This window comes from Ovis canadensis, chromosome 10 (assembly GCF_042477335.2).
Source record: "Ovis canadensis isolate MfBH-ARS-UI-01 breed Bighorn chromosome 10, ARS-UI_OviCan_v2, whole genome shotgun sequence".
Classification (NCBI taxonomy): Eukaryota; Metazoa; Chordata; class Mammalia; order Artiodactyla; family Bovidae; genus Ovis; species Ovis canadensis.
Genome location: NC_091254.1, coordinates 33,342,416 through 33,362,753, shown reverse-complemented (window position 1 = coordinate 33,362,753; position 20,338 = coordinate 33,342,416). Strand labels below are relative to the sequence as shown.

The 20,338-nt window shown below is 39.0% G+C and overlaps 1 protein-coding gene across 7 annotated transcripts in view; it reads left to right on the top strand.

Annotated features, from left to right (window-relative positions):
• The window catches only part of CAB39L (calcium binding protein 39 like), a 92,982-nt gene that overhangs the window by 11,318 nt on the left and 61,326 nt on the right, over window positions 1–20,338 (top strand). The window contains exon 4 of one of the 7 annotated variants that reach the window (XM_069601403.1): window positions 16,927–17,126. The exons of 5 other annotated variants lie outside the window; for them this stretch is intronic. The gene's annotated coding sequence lies outside the window, so the exon portion shown is untranslated. Of the gene's footprint in view, window positions 1–16,690; window positions 17,127–20,338 lie in introns of those variants that run through there. One more of the 7 variants, XM_069601408.1, reaches the window with a different exon arrangement.

The window sequence follows — 20,338 nt, the reverse complement described above, 5'->3', positions numbered from 1 at the left end:
TAATCAGAATAACAGGATACAATTTGTGCAAGAAAGTTAATACTAAAGTAGAAAAGATGAACTTCTCTACAGAGAAAGCATCATCCCCTTTGTAAGGGGATAAAAGAAAAAAAAACACCTAATTTCATTTAGTGAGTTCCTCAACTCATCACATAAAAGTCAGCACTTTCTCCTTGTCTTACTTTTTGATTCAAGATAAAGAACGTAGTAGAACAGGAAAGTGATTCATAATTTTAAAAAATCAGTTGTAGATTTATTCACAAATATTTGCTGAGAATAAAGCAGGATAAAGCAGTGAACAAAACACACAAATTCCCTCCCTTCAGATTAATTTATGTTCTAGTGTCCTTAAAGTCATTTAGGAAGTAAACATCAAGACAACAGCATGCTTTTTCCTTTCCTTTTCATTCATAACTTTCCTCAGCATGGGATTAGAATGGAGATCCAGGAGTCTGCAGACTTTATCATATTCAGAGGATACAATAGTGTAGAGTGTGTACATTATATGTATCAGAGCCTACATTTTTTTAAAAATGCCTATCTAAAGAGAAACATAGCTGCTACTTTTTAAAAAGTGAAACTTTCTGCTTACAAATGCTATGGTAGAAAGTTCAGTGTTTTTCTTTTTAAACTAGAACATTTATTGAGCAACTAATTATCAAAACTCTTAAGATCTACTGGATGCTGCCACAGCTGCTCTTTTGGGATTAGGTGATGTTGTTCAGGAACTCAGGCCTGAATCTGCTGTATACACCTTTTAGGTGCCTTATTCAGCTAGTGCCAGTGGCATTTCTTTTAGCCTTGGCACTCCAGTTGTATCTTCTCTTGCACTTGGCAGGGTAGTCGCATTTGCCACAGATCGGTTTATGTCAGTGATAGGACTTAGAGCTAGGACAGCAACACAACATGTGTCTTACTGTGACATATTCTGAGCAACGACGTTCCCTTCCTCACCTTGCTTCTGATTATTACAGAAAAGAATAGAGGGGAAAAAAGTAATCCTAAAAACAAAGAAAATTGCTCTAAAATTTTCGTTGTATTTCCTTCTAATTTTATCTGGATAAAAATTATATGTGTATATGGACATGCAAATGGCTGTGTGTATTGTGGTTGTTATTGTTTAGTCACTAAGTTGTGTCCAATTCTTTGCGACCCCATGGACTGCAGCCCACCAGGCTCCTCTGTCCGTGGAGTTCTCCAAGCAAGACTATTGGAGTCAATTGCCATTTCCTTCTCCAGGTTGTATGTATATATGTAATTAAAAGTGAATTTGATGTATGTATATGGGCTTCCCTGGTAGCTTAATCGGTAAAGAAACTGCCTGCAGTGCAGGAGTCCCAGGTTCAATTCCTGGGTCCGGAAGATTCCCTGGAGAAGGAAATGACAGCCCACTCCAGTATTCTTGCCTGGAGAACCCCATACACAGAGGAGCCTGGTGGGCTCTAGCCCATGGGGTCTCAAGAGTCAGACACAACTTAGTAACAAAACCACCACCACCACCATACATATATGATAGCTGATTCACTTCATTGTGCAGCAGAAACTAATACCATATTGTCAAACAGTTGTAGTCCAATAAAAAATGAATTTGAAATACTCATATATTTTATCATTTAATTTTTATTTAGCATATTTTTCTTATATGAATATATGACCCTTTCAAATGTTATTTTGACATTCTATTAAATTCTATAATAAAATGGTAGCATAGCATAATTTATTCAACCATTTCTTTTTTGTAGCTATTCTAGGCTTTCCTATCATAAATAACATTGTATAACATCACTGAATATCTGGTCATATTTCTGATTACTTTCTCATACTAGCTTTCTGTTAGTAGAAATGGTGTGTTAAAGAGCATAAACATTCTGAAAAATTGCTTCCTACAAGTATTCTTAGTGATTTTATTCTGCACAGCAGCATATGAGACTTTGTCTTACCACCTGGTGGTAGTCTATGTTTTAAAAAATCTTTCTTCTGTTCCTTAGGAAGATTCTGTTTCTTATAACAGTTATGCTTCTTTTACTAAGGTGAAAACTTTCATCTACATTTTTGTTCTGTATTGAAATGGAGAAATTGTCCACCTTTTAGTAGTTGGCACAAGAAATAGTTCACATTTCCTTTGTAAAACAAGAGACCGTGTGTGTTTATATTTATTACAGATTTTTCCCCCCTGTGGTCAGTAGTTATTAATAGATTGTAATTATTTCTCCTATTCTAGATCATGTTTTAGAAGTCTTTACAGTTACAGTAAATGTGTTTTATAAAGAAAATGGAATCCAACTATAGTTACTGAACTAATTCCATAGATTTTTCCATTCAGTGTGCATGTTTTATTATAAGTTCTATGTATTTGTTTGCTGTCAATGGATTTGTTAGAATCTGAAAATTAAATATCTTGTTTAAAAGGACTTTCCGTTATTAACAAGCTTCAAAACATAGAAAGGGATACTCTGAGACAAGTTCCCCTTGACATTTTAAACTGAGTAATTTATAACTCAAGGTTTTCTTTCTCTTCATTCAGCCTTATCTTTCTTTGTCCTTTCTGTGTTCTTTTTAAATCCTGTTTTCTCCTTGGCTCTAGAGCACCAGCTTACAAATTGTACTTTTAAAGATTTATAATAGAAATAATATGATTTTCCAACATAAAATTTTTCATGTAGTTCTAATTTCAATAATTTGTAGCAAAGTGAAAGTTTGTAAAAACTTGGAAAATTAGAAGATGACGTACTTTATAAAAAGAGCAAACATGGGCTGAGAGTTGTTTAAAAGCTATATTGTGTTCATAACTGATTCAAGAAAGAACTTTTCGTAGAAGTATCGACTGTGGAAAAAGTAGAAAATAGCTCCAGCAAAGAAGGGCAGAGAAATATGAGACTCATCACCATCTGACTCTAGTTTTATAGCACTGAGCCCATCTTTGTTGGTTATGATGCTATTGTATATTATACCTGCGGATTCCATGATTTCTTTCTTTTGTCATTCTCTGTTAGTCCTTAAATTGGGAAGCTGGAGGAATACCATAGCGTGTTTCTCACCTAGTTAGTTTTTGTGGTGCAACTGTAAGTGAAAGTGTACCATTGGACGTAGAATTTGATGTACATGAATCATAGCCTTTAGCGTTTCTTGCTACATTTATGTGTTTTTGTAACCTCACTTTTCACTCTGCCCCAGCGCACAGTCTGTTACTTCACTCTTACTCTCTTGAGCTGATTTTGAGTCCTCTTCTGAGAAAATGGAAGCAATCATGTGCTTTGTAACTTCATTCCTCTTTACCCGGACAGTTTCTTTACGCACTCTTTCTCTTCCTTTTTCATTTTAGACAAACATATATAATTCTTTGTGGGGGTTGAACTTTCCACTTATGGTCTTGATTCCATCTTCTGTTGTGGGCTTAAGACTCTTGCCTCATTAATTTCCCTCTTCTTATCTTGCATCTTCCTCCTATCTGTTCCACCCACTCAGTCTACTGACAGTTCAAAGTTAACAACAAAAAAGCAACAAAAATCCCTTCAAGCTCTCCTTCTGTTCCTTATCAAATGCTTGGAAACAGTGTGCCTTCATCAGCTCATCCTTAACCTCTTGCAATCCTACTTTTGCCCTGGACTTCTGTTGTGTGTCAGGTACTGCGAAGACTCTGACCTTTCCATTCAGTGTTCTAGGTGAGGCAGCTGAGCCATGCTACCTAGCTCTGAACCACAATTACCAGTTTCCCAGAAGGACTGGCTAGGAGTCCTCTTCCTGCTTTATGCTTTGCTATAGTGCCCACATGGGGCTTCCCAGGTGACGCTAGTGGTAAAGAACCTGCCTGCCAATGCAGGAGACCTAGGAGATGCAGGTTCAAGCCCTAGGTGGGGAGGATCCCCTGGAGGAGGACATGGCAACCCACTCCAGTATCTTGCCTAGAGAATCCCATGGACTGAGGAGCCTAGCGGGCTACAGTCCACGGACTCGCAAAGAGCTGGACACGACTGAAGCGACTTAGCACGCATGGTGCCCTAAGATCTGGTGATCGCAACCTGGCTTTTACCTCTCTATCGAGAAAAAGAAACACAAAAAGGCAAAATGGTTGTCTGAGGAGGGCTTACAAATAGCTGAGAAAAGAAGAGACGCTAAAGGCAAAGTAGAAAAGGAAAGATATACCCATTTGAATGCAGAGTTCCAAAGAATAGCTAGGAGAGATAAGAAAGCCTTTCTCAGTAATCATTGTAAAGAAATAGAGGAAAACAATAGACTGGGGAAGACTAGAGATCTCTTCAAGAAAATTAGAGATACCAAGGGAACATTTCATGCAAAGATGGGCTCAATAAAGGTCACAAATGGTATGGACCTCACAGAAGCAGAAGATATTAAGAAGAGGTGGCAAGAATACACAGAAGAACTGTATAAAAAGGATCTTCACAACCCAGATAATCACAATGGTGTGATCACTCATCTAGAGCCAGATATCCTGGAATGTGAAGTCAAGTGGGCCTTAGAAAGCATCACTATGAACAAAGCTAGTGGAGGTGATGGAATTCCAGTTGAGTTTCAAAGATGCTGCTGTGAAAGTGCTGTACTCAATATACCAGCAAATTTGGAAAGCTCAGCAGTGGCCACAGGACTGGAAAATGTCAGTTTTCATTCCAATCCCAAAGAAAGGCAATGCCAAAGAATGCTCAAACTACCACACAATTGCACTCATCTCAACACTAGTAAAGTAATGCTCAAAATTATCCAAGCCAGGCTTCAATAGTTTGTGAACCGTGAACTTCCAGATGTTCAAGCTGGATTTAGAAAAAGCAGAGGAACCAGAGATCAAATTGCCAACATCCGTTGGATCATTGAAAAAGCAAGGGAGTTCCAGAAAAACATCTATTTCTGCTTTATTGACTATGTCAAAGCCTTTGACTGTGTGGGTCACAGCAAACTGTGGAAGATTCTTAAAGAGATGGGAATACCAGACCACCTGACCTGCCTCTTGAGAAATCTGTATGCAGGTCAGGAAGCAACAGTTAGAACTGGACATGGAAGAACAGACTAGTTCCAAATAGGGAAAGGAGTATGTCAAGGCTTTATATTGTCACCCTAGTTATTTAACTTATATGCAGAGTACATCATGCAAAATACTGGGCTTGATAAAGCACAAGCTGGAATCAAGATTGCTGGGAGAAATATCAATAACCTCAGATACACAGATGACACCACTCTTATGGCAGAAAGCAAAGAAGAACTAAAGAGCCTCTTGATGAAAGTGAAAGAGGAGAGTGAAAAAGTAGGCTTAAAACTCAACATTCAGAAAACGAAGATCATGGCATCTGGTCCCATCACTCCATGGCAAATAAATGGGGAAACAATGGAAACAGTGACTTTATTTTTCTGGGCTCCAAAATCACTGCAGATGATGGCTGCAGCCATGAAATTAAAAATCAGTTGCTCCTTGGAAGAAAAGCTATGACCCACCTAGACAGCATATTAAAAAACTAAGACATTACTTTGTCAACAAAGGTCTGTCTAGTCAAAGCTGTAGTTTTTCCAGTAGTCATGTATGGATGTGAGAGTTGGACTATAAAGAAAGCTGAGTGGCGAAGAATTGATGCTTTTGAACTGTGATGTTGAAGAAGACTCTTGAGAGCCCCTAGGACTACAAGGAGATCCAACCAGTCCATCCTAAAGGAAATCAGTCCTGAATATTCATTGGAAGGACTGATGCTAAAGCTGAAATTGCAATACTTTGGCCACCTGATAGGAAGTACTGACTCATTTGAAAAGACCCTGATGCTCAGAAAAATTGAAGGCAGGAGGAGAAGGGGATGACAGAGGATGAGATGGTTGGATGGCATCACTGACTCAATGGACATGAGTTTGAGCAAGCTCTGGGAGTTGGTGATGGACAGGGAGGCCTGGTGTGCTGCAGTTCATAGGATTGCAAAGAGTTGGACATGACTGAGCGACTGAACTGAACTGATCAGCCTATATTTCAGGATTTTAGGGGAATATGAATAGGTAAAGGTCCCCTTCCTTGTCCTACTTCTTTGGATATCACTGTTTCCGCTAATACTTTTGATTTGGAAGAATTGAAAGCGACCCCTGGCAGTTCAATTACAGGTGTGCGCAGGTGCTCATCCCTGCTGCACAGTGTTCGGTACTGTTATTGCACCCTTCATATTCTTGATGCTCTGACTTTTGGTCATAGTGGCAGTATACTCTTCTGGTTTTCCTTTCCTTCTCTATGACTTCTTTAGTCACTGTTTTTTTCTACCACCACCTGTAGGTGTCCTTTAAAGGTTTGTTCTTGTCTTTCTTGTTGGTCTCTCATATTGCATTGACTTCCCAGGCGGCACAGTGGTAAAGAATCCGCCTGCCAGTGAAGGAGACATAGGAAATGAGGGTTCGATCCCTGGGTCAGAAAGATCCCTTGGAGTAGGAAATGGCGACCCATTCCAGTATTCTTTGCTGGAAAATTCCATGGACAGAGGACCCTAGCTGCTAGCAGTCCATGGTGTCGCAAAGAACTGGACAAGCGTGAGCAGTTGAGGAGCATACATTGCATAGGCAGCGTGATGTGTGTCTCTGGCTCTATTTTCTCTCCTAGTTCTGTGTGTTCAGCTGCCTCTGTAAACATCTATATCCAGAAGCCTTGCTGGCATCTCAAACTTGTTACATAAAAGCAAGTTGTTATTGTGTAAAGATTTGTTTTTTCTTCTTCGGCCCTTATTTACTCTGAAGATATTACCCATCTACTCTCACATAGGCATGGAAACTCATCATCCTGTTTGTCCTCTCCATTACCACCTACATTTATTCAGTGGCCGAATCTATTGTCTCTGACAGTCAGGTAGTCCTCTCCTTCCCACTGTGTACTTAGTTTCATTGTCATCCTGCTGCTGCTGCTGCTGCTAAGTCGCTCAGTCGTGTCCGATTCTGTGCGACCTAATGGACTGCAGCCTACCAGGCTCCTCCGCCTGTGGGATTTTCCAGGCAAGAGTACTGGAGTGGGGTGCCATTGCCTTCTCCACATTGTCATCCTGCTGCTGCTGCTGCTGCTAAGTCGCTTCAGTCGTGTCCGACTCTGTGTGACCCCAAAGATGGCAGCCCATCAGGCTCCCCCATCCCTGGGATTCCCCAGGCAAGAACACTGAAGTGGATTGCCATTTCCTTCTCCAATGCATGAAAGTAAAATGTGAAAGTGAAGTCGCTCAGTCATGTCTGACTCTTCATGACCACATGGGCTGCAGCCTACCAGGCTCCTCCGTCCATGGGATTCTCCAGGCAAGAACACTGGAGTGGGTTGCCATTTCCTTCTCCAGTGCATGAAAGTGAAAAGTGAAAGTGAAGTCGCTCAGTCGTGTCTGACTCTTCGTGACCCCATGAGCTGCAGCCCACCAGACTCCTTCACCCACAGGATTTTGCAGGCAAGAGTACTGGAGTGGGTGCCATTGCCTTCTCCACAGTGTCATCCTAGGCTAGTACAACTGCCTTTCATTTCATCTCCTCCTATTTCTCTACCTTTTTGATTCATTTTTACTCTTCTAAATTCATACTCATGAAAGAGTTTGATTACTTCATGGCTCTCCTTTGCCCACAAATTAACAGGTAAACTCAGTAGCCTAGTATTACAAACTCTTCATAATCTGGTCCCAATCCGGTTTTCTTTTTACTGTCGTTCACATAGCATTTGCTTCTGATAAACTAAATTCTTGTTTGTTATTTACATCTTGCACTTCCTAAATCCTCTGTTCCTATCTCCATGTGACCAAATGCTACCCATCATTCAGAACTGGGTTCAATGTACCTTTTCTCTGAAACCTTCTGTGATTCCTCAAGATATAAGTACGGTTTGGCTTTCCTGAGTTTTTTGGCATTTCATTAGTCTTTTCATTTGTGATTCATAACTTTTTGCCTTACACTGTAGTGATTTTTGGTACATGTATTATACCCCCTAAGAGAATGTGAATTCCTTTTCACTCTGTAGCCCCAAAGAGCATATTTTCCTCAGATGGTTGGATGAATGAATCCTATATATGGACATGATAAGAAAGTTGTAACAGGGCCTTGCCATTGTGTTCAGGGCCATTGCATGTTAATTGTATGGTTTGTCCACTAATCAAAACTCTTGGCTAGGAAAGTGAGTAAGGCCTGAAATCCAGCTCACATTCCCCTTTCCCTCCAATCAAATTACGTGCCAGGGTGGTGCAGGGTTGCATCTGCCTGAAGGAAAGAATGCTTGCTCTTTGCATGATGATGCTATAGTCTGGTTAATCTGTGCACCTGCTTGACTGCACCTGTCCCTTGTTCTGACTCTTACCAAAGTAAGCTAGTAGCAACCCTGGAAGTACTGACAGTATTGACTGAAGTTCATTATGGAAACTACCTTGGGGACTTCCCTGGTGGGCCAGTGGCTAAGGCTCCCTGCTCCCAATGCTGGGGGCCCAGGTTCAATCCCTGGTTCAGGAACTAGATCCCACATGTGGAAACAAAGATGAAAGATCTCACGTGCAGCAACTAAGACCTGGTGCAGCCAAATAAATAAATAAATATAAAAAAACCCTACTTTGTGTCACATAGAAAATACCCCAGATTTGTTTGTTGAAATGAAAGATGTGGATTAATCAAGTGTAAAAGCATTGTTATAGACAGTCTCCTTGATAATTTGCAATTAATCTCAAATTGATAAATATTCTGGAACCCCTGTGATATTTCTAGAACCTTTGAGATTTCTTGTAATATTTTACTTAGATCAAATGGCTAATATCCCATTTCCCTTTCCCCCACCTCAACTCTTATATTTTGGTTAGAGTAAATTAGACTAGACTCCAGAGTTTCTGTGCTACTGTCCTATGCTTTTTTAAAATGCTGCATCCAGGGAATTTCTTGGCTGTCCAGTGATTAGTAATCCATGCTTTTAATGCCAAGGGCAGGTTCAGTTCCTGATGGGGGAACTAAGATCCCACAGGCCATGTGGTGTGGCAAAAAAAAAACCCAAAAAACTGCATCCAGAATGTTTTTTTAATTTTAATTGGAGGCTAATTACTGTACAATATTGTAGTTGTTTTTGCCATACATTGACATGAATCAGCTACGAGTGTACATGTGTTCCCCATCTGGAACCCCCCTCCCACCTCCCTCCCCATCCCATCCCTTAGGGTCATCCCAATGCACCAGCCGTGAGCACCCTGTCTCATGCATCGAACCTGGACTGGCAATCTATTTCAGAATTCTTTTAATTGAATTATTTTGGCCTGGTTGGTGTATAAGGCTTTTTTTTTTTTCTTTTTCTTTTTTGGACTTCCCTGGTGGCTCAGATGGTAAAGCGTCTGCCTACAATGTGGGAGACCCAGGTTCAGTCCCTGGGTTGGGAAGATCCTCTGGAGAAGGAAATAGCAGCTCACTCCAGTATTCTTGCCTGGAAAATCCCATGGACAGAAGAACATGGTAGGCTATAGTCCATGGGGTTGCAAAGAGTCAGACACGACTGAGCAACTTCACTTTCACTTTCACTTTTTCTTTTTTGGACTGTGCTATGGCAAACTCAATGGACATGAGTTTGAGAAAACTGCAGGAGATAGTGAAACACAGGGAAGCCTTAGGGTGCTGCGGTTCATCAGGTCGCAAAGAGTTGGACCCACCTGAGTGAATGAATAACAAAAGTGTCATACAGGATCTTAGAACCTCAACCCGGGGTCACCCACCCTTCCTGCAGTGGAAGCACAGAGTCTTAACCACTGGACCACCAGGGAAGTCTCAAGACAAATTTAAAAGTCCTTAAACACAGAGTTAATGACTTGGTGTGTGGGTTATGTATATCTCAGGGGCTCTTACTGTGTGCATCTACTAAGTGTTTTATGAATGAGATTGACTACAAACTACCTGTGACCCCCTCCAAAGGATCTGCCTCATCTGAGAGTAGTCACAGAGAAACTTCAAGCTGGATGATGTACTTCTAGAATGTAAGAGTATTTTTTTTAATTTTATGAGTGGATCAGTGTCTAACATTTAACAGTTAACTAGATCCCAGGCATGCATGTATAGTGTATTTCACTTGATCCTCTTTAGTGCTGGAGTGTGTATGGTTGTATCCAACTTAAAGATAATATTGCTTATATACAATTTGTTTTCATTCAAGTCTGGGTCAACCTAATTCCAAAGATTCTGTGGCCTATGAAACTAGCCACTTGATATGAGAAGAATGTTCACAATAGTTTATCACATAAACCCCTTCAGAGGCTATATAGCTATATTCATTTATTAGTGAATAGATGTACGTAGAGATATATCTTGGCATTAGGGAAACAAGGTGGCCCTTCCTTAGACGGGCATGGTAGAGCTCACTGCTGAGACCTAAGTATTTCAGCTGCCACTGCAGCGCTGTACCAGCAGGGGGCCAGAGTAGTGCTCCAAATTGAGAAAAGGTCTGATGTTCTCAACTTAAAGATTGCTCCAGCGTTTAGGAAATACAGCCAGTGGGCAGGATTGTCACCTAAATTCTGTAATCCAAGCTTCCTCCTGCCTAAAAAAAGCAGGAAGAGATGGAAGCAGAGTTAGCGTGAGAACAAAAACAGACTAATGAAGTTTTGTTATCTTGCTGAAGATCTTTTAAAGCTTTCCAAATTTAGCCAAGGATTAGCAATCAATGGATAATTGGAAATGTGTTTTCATTCTATCAATTAACCCCCATTTCACTGCAGCTTGGACACCTCTAAAGCATTTCTCATCTAGCATTTCGTCTATATTCTGCTTTTATGAAAACAATTTGAATATCTTTAAGCAAGTTCCAGGGTAACAATTCTGCCTGAAATGGGAATTATGAAAAGAACTTGAGGTATCTGTGGTACGTGGATAGCATGGCAAACTCCTAAGGTAGTAAATAGATTCTTTGCTTTGGGGCTTTCTTTTTGGCTTAAGACCATTGAAGAATAAGTCAAATGTTATTCCTAGGCTACCTGAATGTGTAGCTGTGGTATTAATATTTTGTATTTATACTGTAGTCTTTCAGAAGAGAGAAAAATAGAGAAACAAAAGCATAAATGAGAAGTGAAAGGGGGGGAAACAAAGAGACAGGTAAATACCACTTAAAAAAATCTTTAGTTGCCCAAATTAGCAAAATAATAGCAATAAATTCACAATACTTGTTAGCATATTCAAATAAGGGCTTCCTGGTAGATCAGACGGTAAAGCGGCTGCCTACAATGCAGGATACCCGGGTTCGATCCCTGGGTCGGAAAGATCCCCTGGAGAAGGAAATGGCAACCCACTCCAGTACTCTTGCCTGGAAAATCCCATGGATGGAGGAGCCTGGTAGGCTACAGTCCATGGGGTCACAAAGAGTCGGACACGACTAAGTACCTTCACTTTCACTTATTCAAATATATATATATATACATATATTTTATGGTGGTGAAAGTAACAGTCATTTCTGCTTTAACACATTTTGAAAACACAGGTTTGTTCCAATATCATTGATGTATTAGGAAACATTTAAATATAATGCAGATTTCTCATTTGCTTTTGTATAGTCTCATGAATGCAGAAAGCCACCCAGCTGAACCAAGCCATGGAGAAATACACAAAACATAGACATGCACACATCTCAAACACATACCAGCCATCTCTGTATACCTCAGGTTATGTGAGTCATATTCATCCACCTTTGGTGTTACAACTTTACAGCTGATAACAGACAATCCTCCCATCCAAGTACTCAGTTCAGTTCAGTTCAGTTGCTCAGTCGTGTCCGACTGTTTGCGACCCCATGAATTGCAGCACACCAGGCCTCCCTGTCCATCACCAACTCTCAGAGTTCACTCAGACTCCCGTCCATCAAGTCAGTGATGCCATCCAGCCATCTCATCCTCTGTCGTCCCCTTCTCCTCCTGCCCCCAGTCCCTCCCAGCATCAGAGTCTTTTCCAATGAGTCAACTCTTTGCATGAGGTGGCCAAAGTATTGGAGTTTCAGCTTTAGCATCATTACTTCCAAAGAAATCCCAGGGTTGATCTCCTTCAGAATGGACTGGTTGGATCTCCTTGCAGTCCAAGGGACTCCCAAGAGTCTTCTCCAACACCACAGTTCAAAAGCATCAATTCTTCAGTGCTCAGCCTTCTTCACAGTCCAACTCTCACATCCATACATGACTACTGAAAAAACCAGTCTTGACTAGATGGACCTTAGTCGGCAAAGTAATGTCTTTGCTTTTGAATATGCTGTCTAGGTTGGTCATAACTTTCCTTCTAAGGAGTAAGCATCTTTTAATTTCATGGCTGCAGTCACCATCTGCAGTGATTTTGGAGCCCCAAAAAATAAAGTCTGACACTGTTTCCACTGTTTCCCCATCTATTTCCCATGAAGTAATTGGACCGGATGCCATGATCTTCATTTTCTGAATGTTGAGCTTTAAGTCAAACTTTTCACTCTCTTTTACTTTCATCAAGAGGCTTTTTAGTTCCTTTTCACTTTCTGCCATAAGGGTGGTGTCATCTGCATATCTGAGGTTATTGATATTTCTCCCGGCAATCTTGATTCCAGCTTGTGTTTCTTCCAGTCCAGCGTTTCTCATGATGTACTCTGCATAGAAGTTAAATAAGCAGGGTGACAATATACAGCCTTGGCGTACTCCTTTTCCTATTTGGAACCAGTCTGTTGTTCCATGTCCAGTTCTAACTGTACTAACCAGGCCCAACCCTGCTTAGCTTCCAAGATGAGATGAGATCAGGTGCATTCAGGGTGGTATGGCTATCAACAAGATAAACCCTATTTCTACTTTTGACATAATTCACAAGCTATAAATCTTTTAACATCTACCTCCACAAGCAAATATCAGGTCTTTTTCAAGGAAAATGCCATATTTATTGTGGTATTTATTTTATGTATTTGTTTATGCCATATTTATTTTATGTATTTCTTAAACCGCTTGCTGTAAAAAAAATGTGTTATTTTTATTAGGTTCCTACTTTAAGAGAAATAAGTGTGTTTCTGATGACATTATTGAGTATTGGGCTCCAACCCAATTTCCCCCACAATTTCTTTGGTTCTTACTACATGATACAGAGCTGTGTAACGGGGTGATTTTTTAGGAACACTTATCTTGTTTTGTAGTGAAACTGATTGTACGTGTTAATTATAGCATATTTGGAAAACACTAGAATATATGAATGTAATCACCAGTGTTCCAGGACTTCCCTGGTGGTCCAGTGATTAAGATTCCACACTCCAAACACAGGGGGCCCAAGTTGCATCCCTAGTCAGGGAACTAGATTCCACTTGCTGCAACTGAAAAAACAAAATTCACACATGCTGCAACTGAAGGTCACACATGCGGCAACCAAGACCTGGCAGCCAAGTTAATAAACAAGTAAATGAGAGAAATGTTTAAAGAAACTTTAAAATATATTTTTAAAAAATTACCAGGGTTCCAACTAATGTTAATACTTGGTATTATTTCCATATCCATATAAAAAGAAATGTTTGTGGAAAAATTAGAACAAAAATTGTGAGCTCATATTCTTTATTAAGCTTAAGATCTTGGATTTTTTAACTTGATAGTATGCAATAAATATATCCCCATTTCTTTAAATATTCTTAAGCAGTTTGACTCTGATAATCTGTATGGATGAATGAACTCCACTCAGTATTCAGCAGACATGCTGAATGGCCTGGGACTATGCTAGTTGTTTGTACACTTGCTTCGGTTGGTCAATCCCCATGCTACATGGAATCCAATGACTAAATATAGTCAATCACGTAGTTTTGGACTTTCTGGGGAGGGGTGTTTGCTATACATAGTAGTAATGGCTCAGTGGTAAAGAATCCACCTGCAATGCAAGAGGTGTGGGTTTGAGCCCTGGGTCGGGAAAATCCCCTGGAGGAGGGCGTGGCACCCCAGGCCAGTATTCTTGTCTGAGAAATCCAGTTTACAGAGGAGTCTGGTGGGCTGTGTGTCCATGGGGTCACAAAAAGTTGGACACAACTGAAGCAACTGAGCACCCACAGTGTAATAAATATCTCTGTATCTGCTTCCTTGCATATTTGTTATTCTTAGAATGAATTTGTAGACATTGAATTACTAAATGAAAAGGAATATGAATATTTTAATATTAATATTAATATTAATATTTTGCAGCTTATTGTTAATATCCCTACAGGGAAAAGTTATGTTAATTTACACTCTGTGTCAAAGTACTAGAGTTCTTGTTTTATTTTACCATAACCAACCTAAGAAGTATAATTAAAGCAAACACAAAATAAACTTTCTTATCTGTTTAGGTAACTAGAGTGTTACTGATCAGGAGGGAAGACTGTGAGGAAAATAGAGGCTGACCCCTTTCTGTAGAGAGTTAAATACAGAAAGATGTAGACCATGGGAAGTGGAGTGATATACAGAACTAATAAATAGGAATTTAGTTAAGTAATAAGAGGTCTTTTAGAAAAATGCATGCAAGATAAGGTGAAAGGAGGCTGTAAAATTTCTGCCTTCTTGCAGTAAAACTTGTTGGCTGACCCAATGATATAAATAAAGTAGAAAAAGAGAGAAAGTCTTATTTAAGACCTTCCAGATATCACTTCCAATTGCCAGATTTTAAGCCACCCTCCTCATAATATTGTAAATAAGCAAAGTTGCAGGTAAATGAAATGATCATAATCACTGAAGTGAAGTAATATGTGATTTCACAGCATTCTACCTGGGTAGAATTTGAGTCACAGGATTTTGAGTAAAAGATAATGAACTCATATGAGAAATCTGAGCAATTGTTTTGTGTGTGTGTGTGTGTGTGTGTGTTTAAATTTTTGGCCACACAGAGTGACATACGGTTTTTTAGCTCCCTGACCAGGGATCGAAACTGTGCCCCCTGCAGTGGAAGTGAGGAATCTTAATCACTGGACTTCTACAGAAGTCCCTGAACAATTGTTTTAGATTTATAGGGCTTCCCAGGTGGCTCAGTGGTAAAAAAAAAAAAAAAAAAATCTGCCTACCAAGGTAGGAAACATGGTCCCTGGATTGAGAAGATCCCCAGGAGAAGGAAATGTCAACCCACTCCAGTATTCTTGCCTGGGAAATCCCCCAGACAGAAAAGCCTGCCAGGCTACAGTCCATGGGGTCACAAAAGAGTCTGACACAACTGAGCAACTAAACAACAACAACGTATACCATTGCAGATCCTCTGGCACTTGCTTGTCTCATTTCAGCTCTGTGCAAACCCTCATGCAGGTACAATCTCATAGCTTCATCTCTTGTCATTCTGCAAGCCCTTTGCTACCTGCCCCAAGGCTTCCCTGTGGCCACTGCTATGAGGTCTCCTCAAGGTCCAGACCACACTTGTGCAACCCAGAAGCCCAGAGGAGTTAAACTCAAGGGTAGGGGATTTAATGCCCTTTGGGGAAAGCCTTTGATCAAGAAAAGATGAGAGCCATAGGTAAATTCTTCCCCTTCCTTTTCCACCCTCCCACCCCCAAGCCCTAGGGGTGATCCTGAAATGCACTTTATATGGCTTCTAAGAGGCTCAGTCTGATAGATTTAACAGGTGGCCAGCTTGATGAGGCATTGTCATATTGGCTGTCCTCCTTTGCTTTATTTCCCTATTCCCTCATTCCTGCTCACTGTGATTGGATTTCTTATTAAAATAACATTACACGAGCTTTTTGCTTCAGACTCTGCTTTTGATGGGGGCAAAAACACAGGCTACAAGGACAGCAGCAAAAAGAATAGTGCCTGTAACTGACTGAAGCATATTGAATATATGAAAATTTGTGAACCTAATACGATAGTGAAAAGAAGAGAAAGAATTCCCCTACCAAAAAAACCCAGTCTCTCATTTGCCGCCATTGAAAGTGAATATTATGAGCCTCCTTCTCTCAGAATTGATAATCAGGACTTTCCTGGTGGTCCAGTGTTTAAGACTCCATGCTTCCGCTCCAGGGAGCGTGGGTTTGATCCATGGATCCCACATGACACACAGCATAGCCAAAAAAAAAAAGATATTTTGCTCTATAATTATACATGTATAATAATGAAAAAATGTTTTTTATAAGCTTTAGCTTTTAAAATTCTCACTGAAGGGGTGTTACATATCCTGACCGATAGTGCTTGTATGTGATGAAGTGGGGAGGGATGGGGAGCATTTGGTTTGCACATGAATGGTATAAACCATTTTGTGTTTGTTGTTTCTCTGTTCTATGTAATTTCCTTTGTATAACTAATATTGATGCTAAATTTCAAAATATGCCATATTTAAAAAATTTTTTCCACAAAATTACATTGAAATTATGAATACTCATTCTAACACCTCCCTTGCTTTTTTAAGAATCTTCTGACCTATAGTCAGATGCATTATCCATTGCCTCACTGACCCCCCATCTCCCTTGCTTTTTAAATCTCAAGATTAAATTACTAATATTGGTGTGTTTACTTCCTACACTTTCTTATTATGACTGAAAATAGCATCTGCCCAGAGGAACTAGCATATTGGCAGATAAATCTGTTATCACTATCAACATGCCTTTGTTATTCACATTTTGAAACAAGATGGTCAGGGCAATTTAATCTGTTGACAAAACCCCATGCAAGTATAGGACTTAGAGGGGGAAAGATGTAATGAGAAAAAGATTTTGTTTATCCCTAGACTTTTTTTTTTTTTTTTTGGCCAAGAATTAAATTTGCCTCAACTTAATTGCTTTACGCACATTCTTGTGACATTGCATGATTGGGAGGGAGGGAGAGAGAGATGGAGCTGTGACTGTGTGGAATGTGTCTAAAAGCGTGCATTAGAGGAGAGGAGAAAGCACAAGCAAGCTGGTTTGACCAGAAACAGAACTGCCTGTGACAGATTAAGAGACAAGCAAGGCTGGGAATCTGAGAGCAAGTAAAGAGAGTGGAAATTTACAGCTGCCCCGTGTGAGTGTTCAGTGAGCATTTTCTGCTAACGTTTTCCGGTGGTAACTGTTACTCTTCAAAGAGAGAGACAGAAAGTCAAGACAGATCGTGGAAAGTCTTTTCTCTGCCATGCTTTGGTAAAAGGAGGCACCCTCTGTTAAATGGAAGATAAAGGCTACTTCATCTAAAGTGCTTTGAGCCCCGGAGAGAGCTGTCTTCAGCACCTCACCATGGGTCTACTTTTCGCTGCTTAGACAAGCCTGGACTTTTCTATAACATTGGGTGAGTAATCAACCAGGTTACCTATCCTGGTTCACAGAAATGGAATTAATATGATAAACTTTTCATTTAGTTGAGGTTTTACAATTACTGCTTATAAATTTGTTTTATAAACCAAGCTGTTACCTCGTTTCTTTGTGCATGATGAACTGCTGTTACTAGGAGAGGTTTAAAAAAACAACAACTACAAAACAATACTTCTCTGTTGCCTAAGGCACTTGAATCATTACCAACTATTCTGTGTCCATGGAATATCTTATTTTGGAAATGGGTTTTTATTTACAGCGTGTTTCCAAAAATAAAACAGTGGCAGGATACCATTTTTCATGTTTCTCTTTCAACTGAATGAAAATTCCAAAGTTACCTCTATCTGTTTATTGTCAGTAAATTTAATATGATCATTGTGATGTTTGATAGTATCAATTATTATAAATTGAAGCATTCTCTCATAATTCAATTAGGAATGTTAATGAGGCCATTAATTAAAGGGATATGAAATTTGAATGTTGAATGCTTCAGTTAGACTCAAAGTTCTGTAGTGAAAACAAAAATTAGATAATTTACATCTCAGACTTACCATTTGATACAAAATGAATGCAACTTTCAAATTAAGGAATAAGGAATAAGAACAATTATTTTTTTCTCATAGGTGGTACATAATATAATATAATATTGTTCTGGTGAAGAACTATTTTAACGAGTTGCATTTATGTATGTAAACAGCAGAGCAGAGAAAAAAAGAGTAAACTCTTGAAATATGTATTCATATTCCAATAAACTTTATTTTACAGTCTTAACAGAGGAGATTGTATACTAATTTTACACGTCTTTTTAAAGGCACCCATGGAAGGCATGTAATCATTCTTCTGTGGGAAGAAGGAAGTATATATTGTTAACTGCTAAAGTGAGTCATTGCTTAAAGATGCATCTTTCTAAGCAAAGTTTCTAATCTACTCTGCCAGCCTCAAAAAAGATGTCCTTAGTTACTAATTCAAGTGAGTCCTTTAAGGCAGAACAACTTAGCAGAAGTGAAAACTTAAGCAGAGTGTCAGTGAACAATGAAAAGGGTTTGTACTCAAGGTATAATATAAACTGGCTGTACTTTCTCTAATAGTTCCTGTATGTGTTCAGAAGCATATAGAACAGGTTTTGTTTCATGGGTGTGTGTGTGTGTCTGTGTGTTTTTGTTTTTTTTTTAAACCTGTTGACCTGTGTATAAGAAGAAACTTAGCTGGTCTGTGGAAACCTTTTCCAAACTAGTATCTTGTTCTTGAAGTCAAAAGTAAATCCAAAGCAATTATATTTATATCACAAACCAAGTTTTACTTCTTTACAGAATTCCCCACACTCAGTGCTTAGACTGATGGAAGAATTGCATATAGCTTCACAATCTTCAGAATAAGCTTTTATTTTGAACTAGTATTTCATTGATATTATCTTAGTAGGGGCACCATTTCTTAAGCCTATAGGAATGTAAATATATAGAAATAGGGAATAACTCATCCTCAGATTCCAAGTGTTTTGTACCTTAGAAGTTTATTTGTGAGTGGGTTGTTGGGAATTTAGGAACCATCTTCCCTGGGAAACAATTTAACAAATGATTGCTTGATTTTATTATAGTCTAAGATTATATTTTATTCACACTATAGAAAAACCATTGCCACCCTGAAAAATATCAGAAAATCAGTTATTGCAAAGATTCGGACATGACTTAGCAACTGAAAACAACAAAAAAAAGTGATGAAACTAAATCTAGAAACAATTCAGGGTTGAATAAGGCATTTTTATTTTTCCTAAATGTTAATACATGAAGGAAAGCAATATGTTTATAAATAGCATTTCTATGTACTTTTCAGAGCTTCTAAGATTAACTGCACTGTTTATGAGCCCTAATCTTACATTAATATCAGTGATTTTTCTTTTCCTTGTTACAGAAATATTTCTAGCTGATTCTTTTATACTTATCAGCCATTTCTAAGATCTAGCCCAGTATCTGGCACGTAAGTAGGTAGCTAATAAATATTTACCACATGGAGACTGAACTCTTTCTTTGGTTTACAAAAATGGAACTGAGTAGTTTTTCCAATGTACCCCAAAAAGGAAACGGGTTTAGGGGCACACAGTTTTTATTATGAGAAAGAGATGGCCTGTCAAGAATTGAATTTTAAGAAGCAAGCAAAGCAATAGTAGTACAGAATAGGCCTAACTGTTAAAAGAAGAAGAAAAGACCAGGGTGTAACTTAGTGACAACCCTGAATGAGTAGGGATGGTGATGAGGGGGGCAATTTACAAGCTTGGTATCTTGAATATATGGGACATTCTGAAGTAAGGCGTCAACTTCAGACTTATTACTTATTACATATATATTACAGATCACTCTTACTTCAACTCAACAAATAATGGCATAATAACAATAATGATGTGCTTTGTAATTTATTATATCTGGGAAGGCAATTCTAAGTTATGATTTTGCAGTAGGGAGAGGCCTATTTGGGATATAACAAATACAGGAGAACTTTTATGTGTACCTTTTTATTTTAAAATTTACATTTATTCAAATGTACCCATTTTAAGAGAATGTTTCACTGAATGTTGAGAAATATATATACTCCTGTAATCTCCATCCCACTGATTAAAAAAAAAAATTTATGTACCTATTTTTGGCTGCATCCGGGTCTTACTTGCTATGCATGGGATCTTTCAGTTTGCTCAGGTTTAGTTGCCCCGAGACATGTGACATCTTAGTTTCCTGACCAAGGATCAAACCCATGTCCCCTGCCTTTGAAGGCATGTTCTAAACCACTGGACTGCCAGGAAAGCCCCCATCCCATTGATTTTTAAAAATGAAACTTATTGGCTCAATTAGTTTCCCCCATAGATATACTTTTTCACTGCATTATTTCTATCTGTGAGTCGTGTATGGAATAAAAGATAAAAGAATGGGAATTTCTGAACTTTCCTGAAATTTTCTTTAATGTGGTTGTTTACTTTTTTTTTTAGTTGAGAGAAGGTAACTGTGACTTAAGTTTAAATTAGCAAGCTCTATGGAAGACTTTTGGAAATGTTCCCCCCTTATCGCTGATTATAAAAGAAACCTATATGAAGGGGAAAAAAAGGCTCATTAAAAAAAAATATTTTTAATGGAGGATAATCGCTTTACAGTGTTATGTTGGGTTCTGCTGCACAACAAATTGAATCAGCTGTATACTTTTATC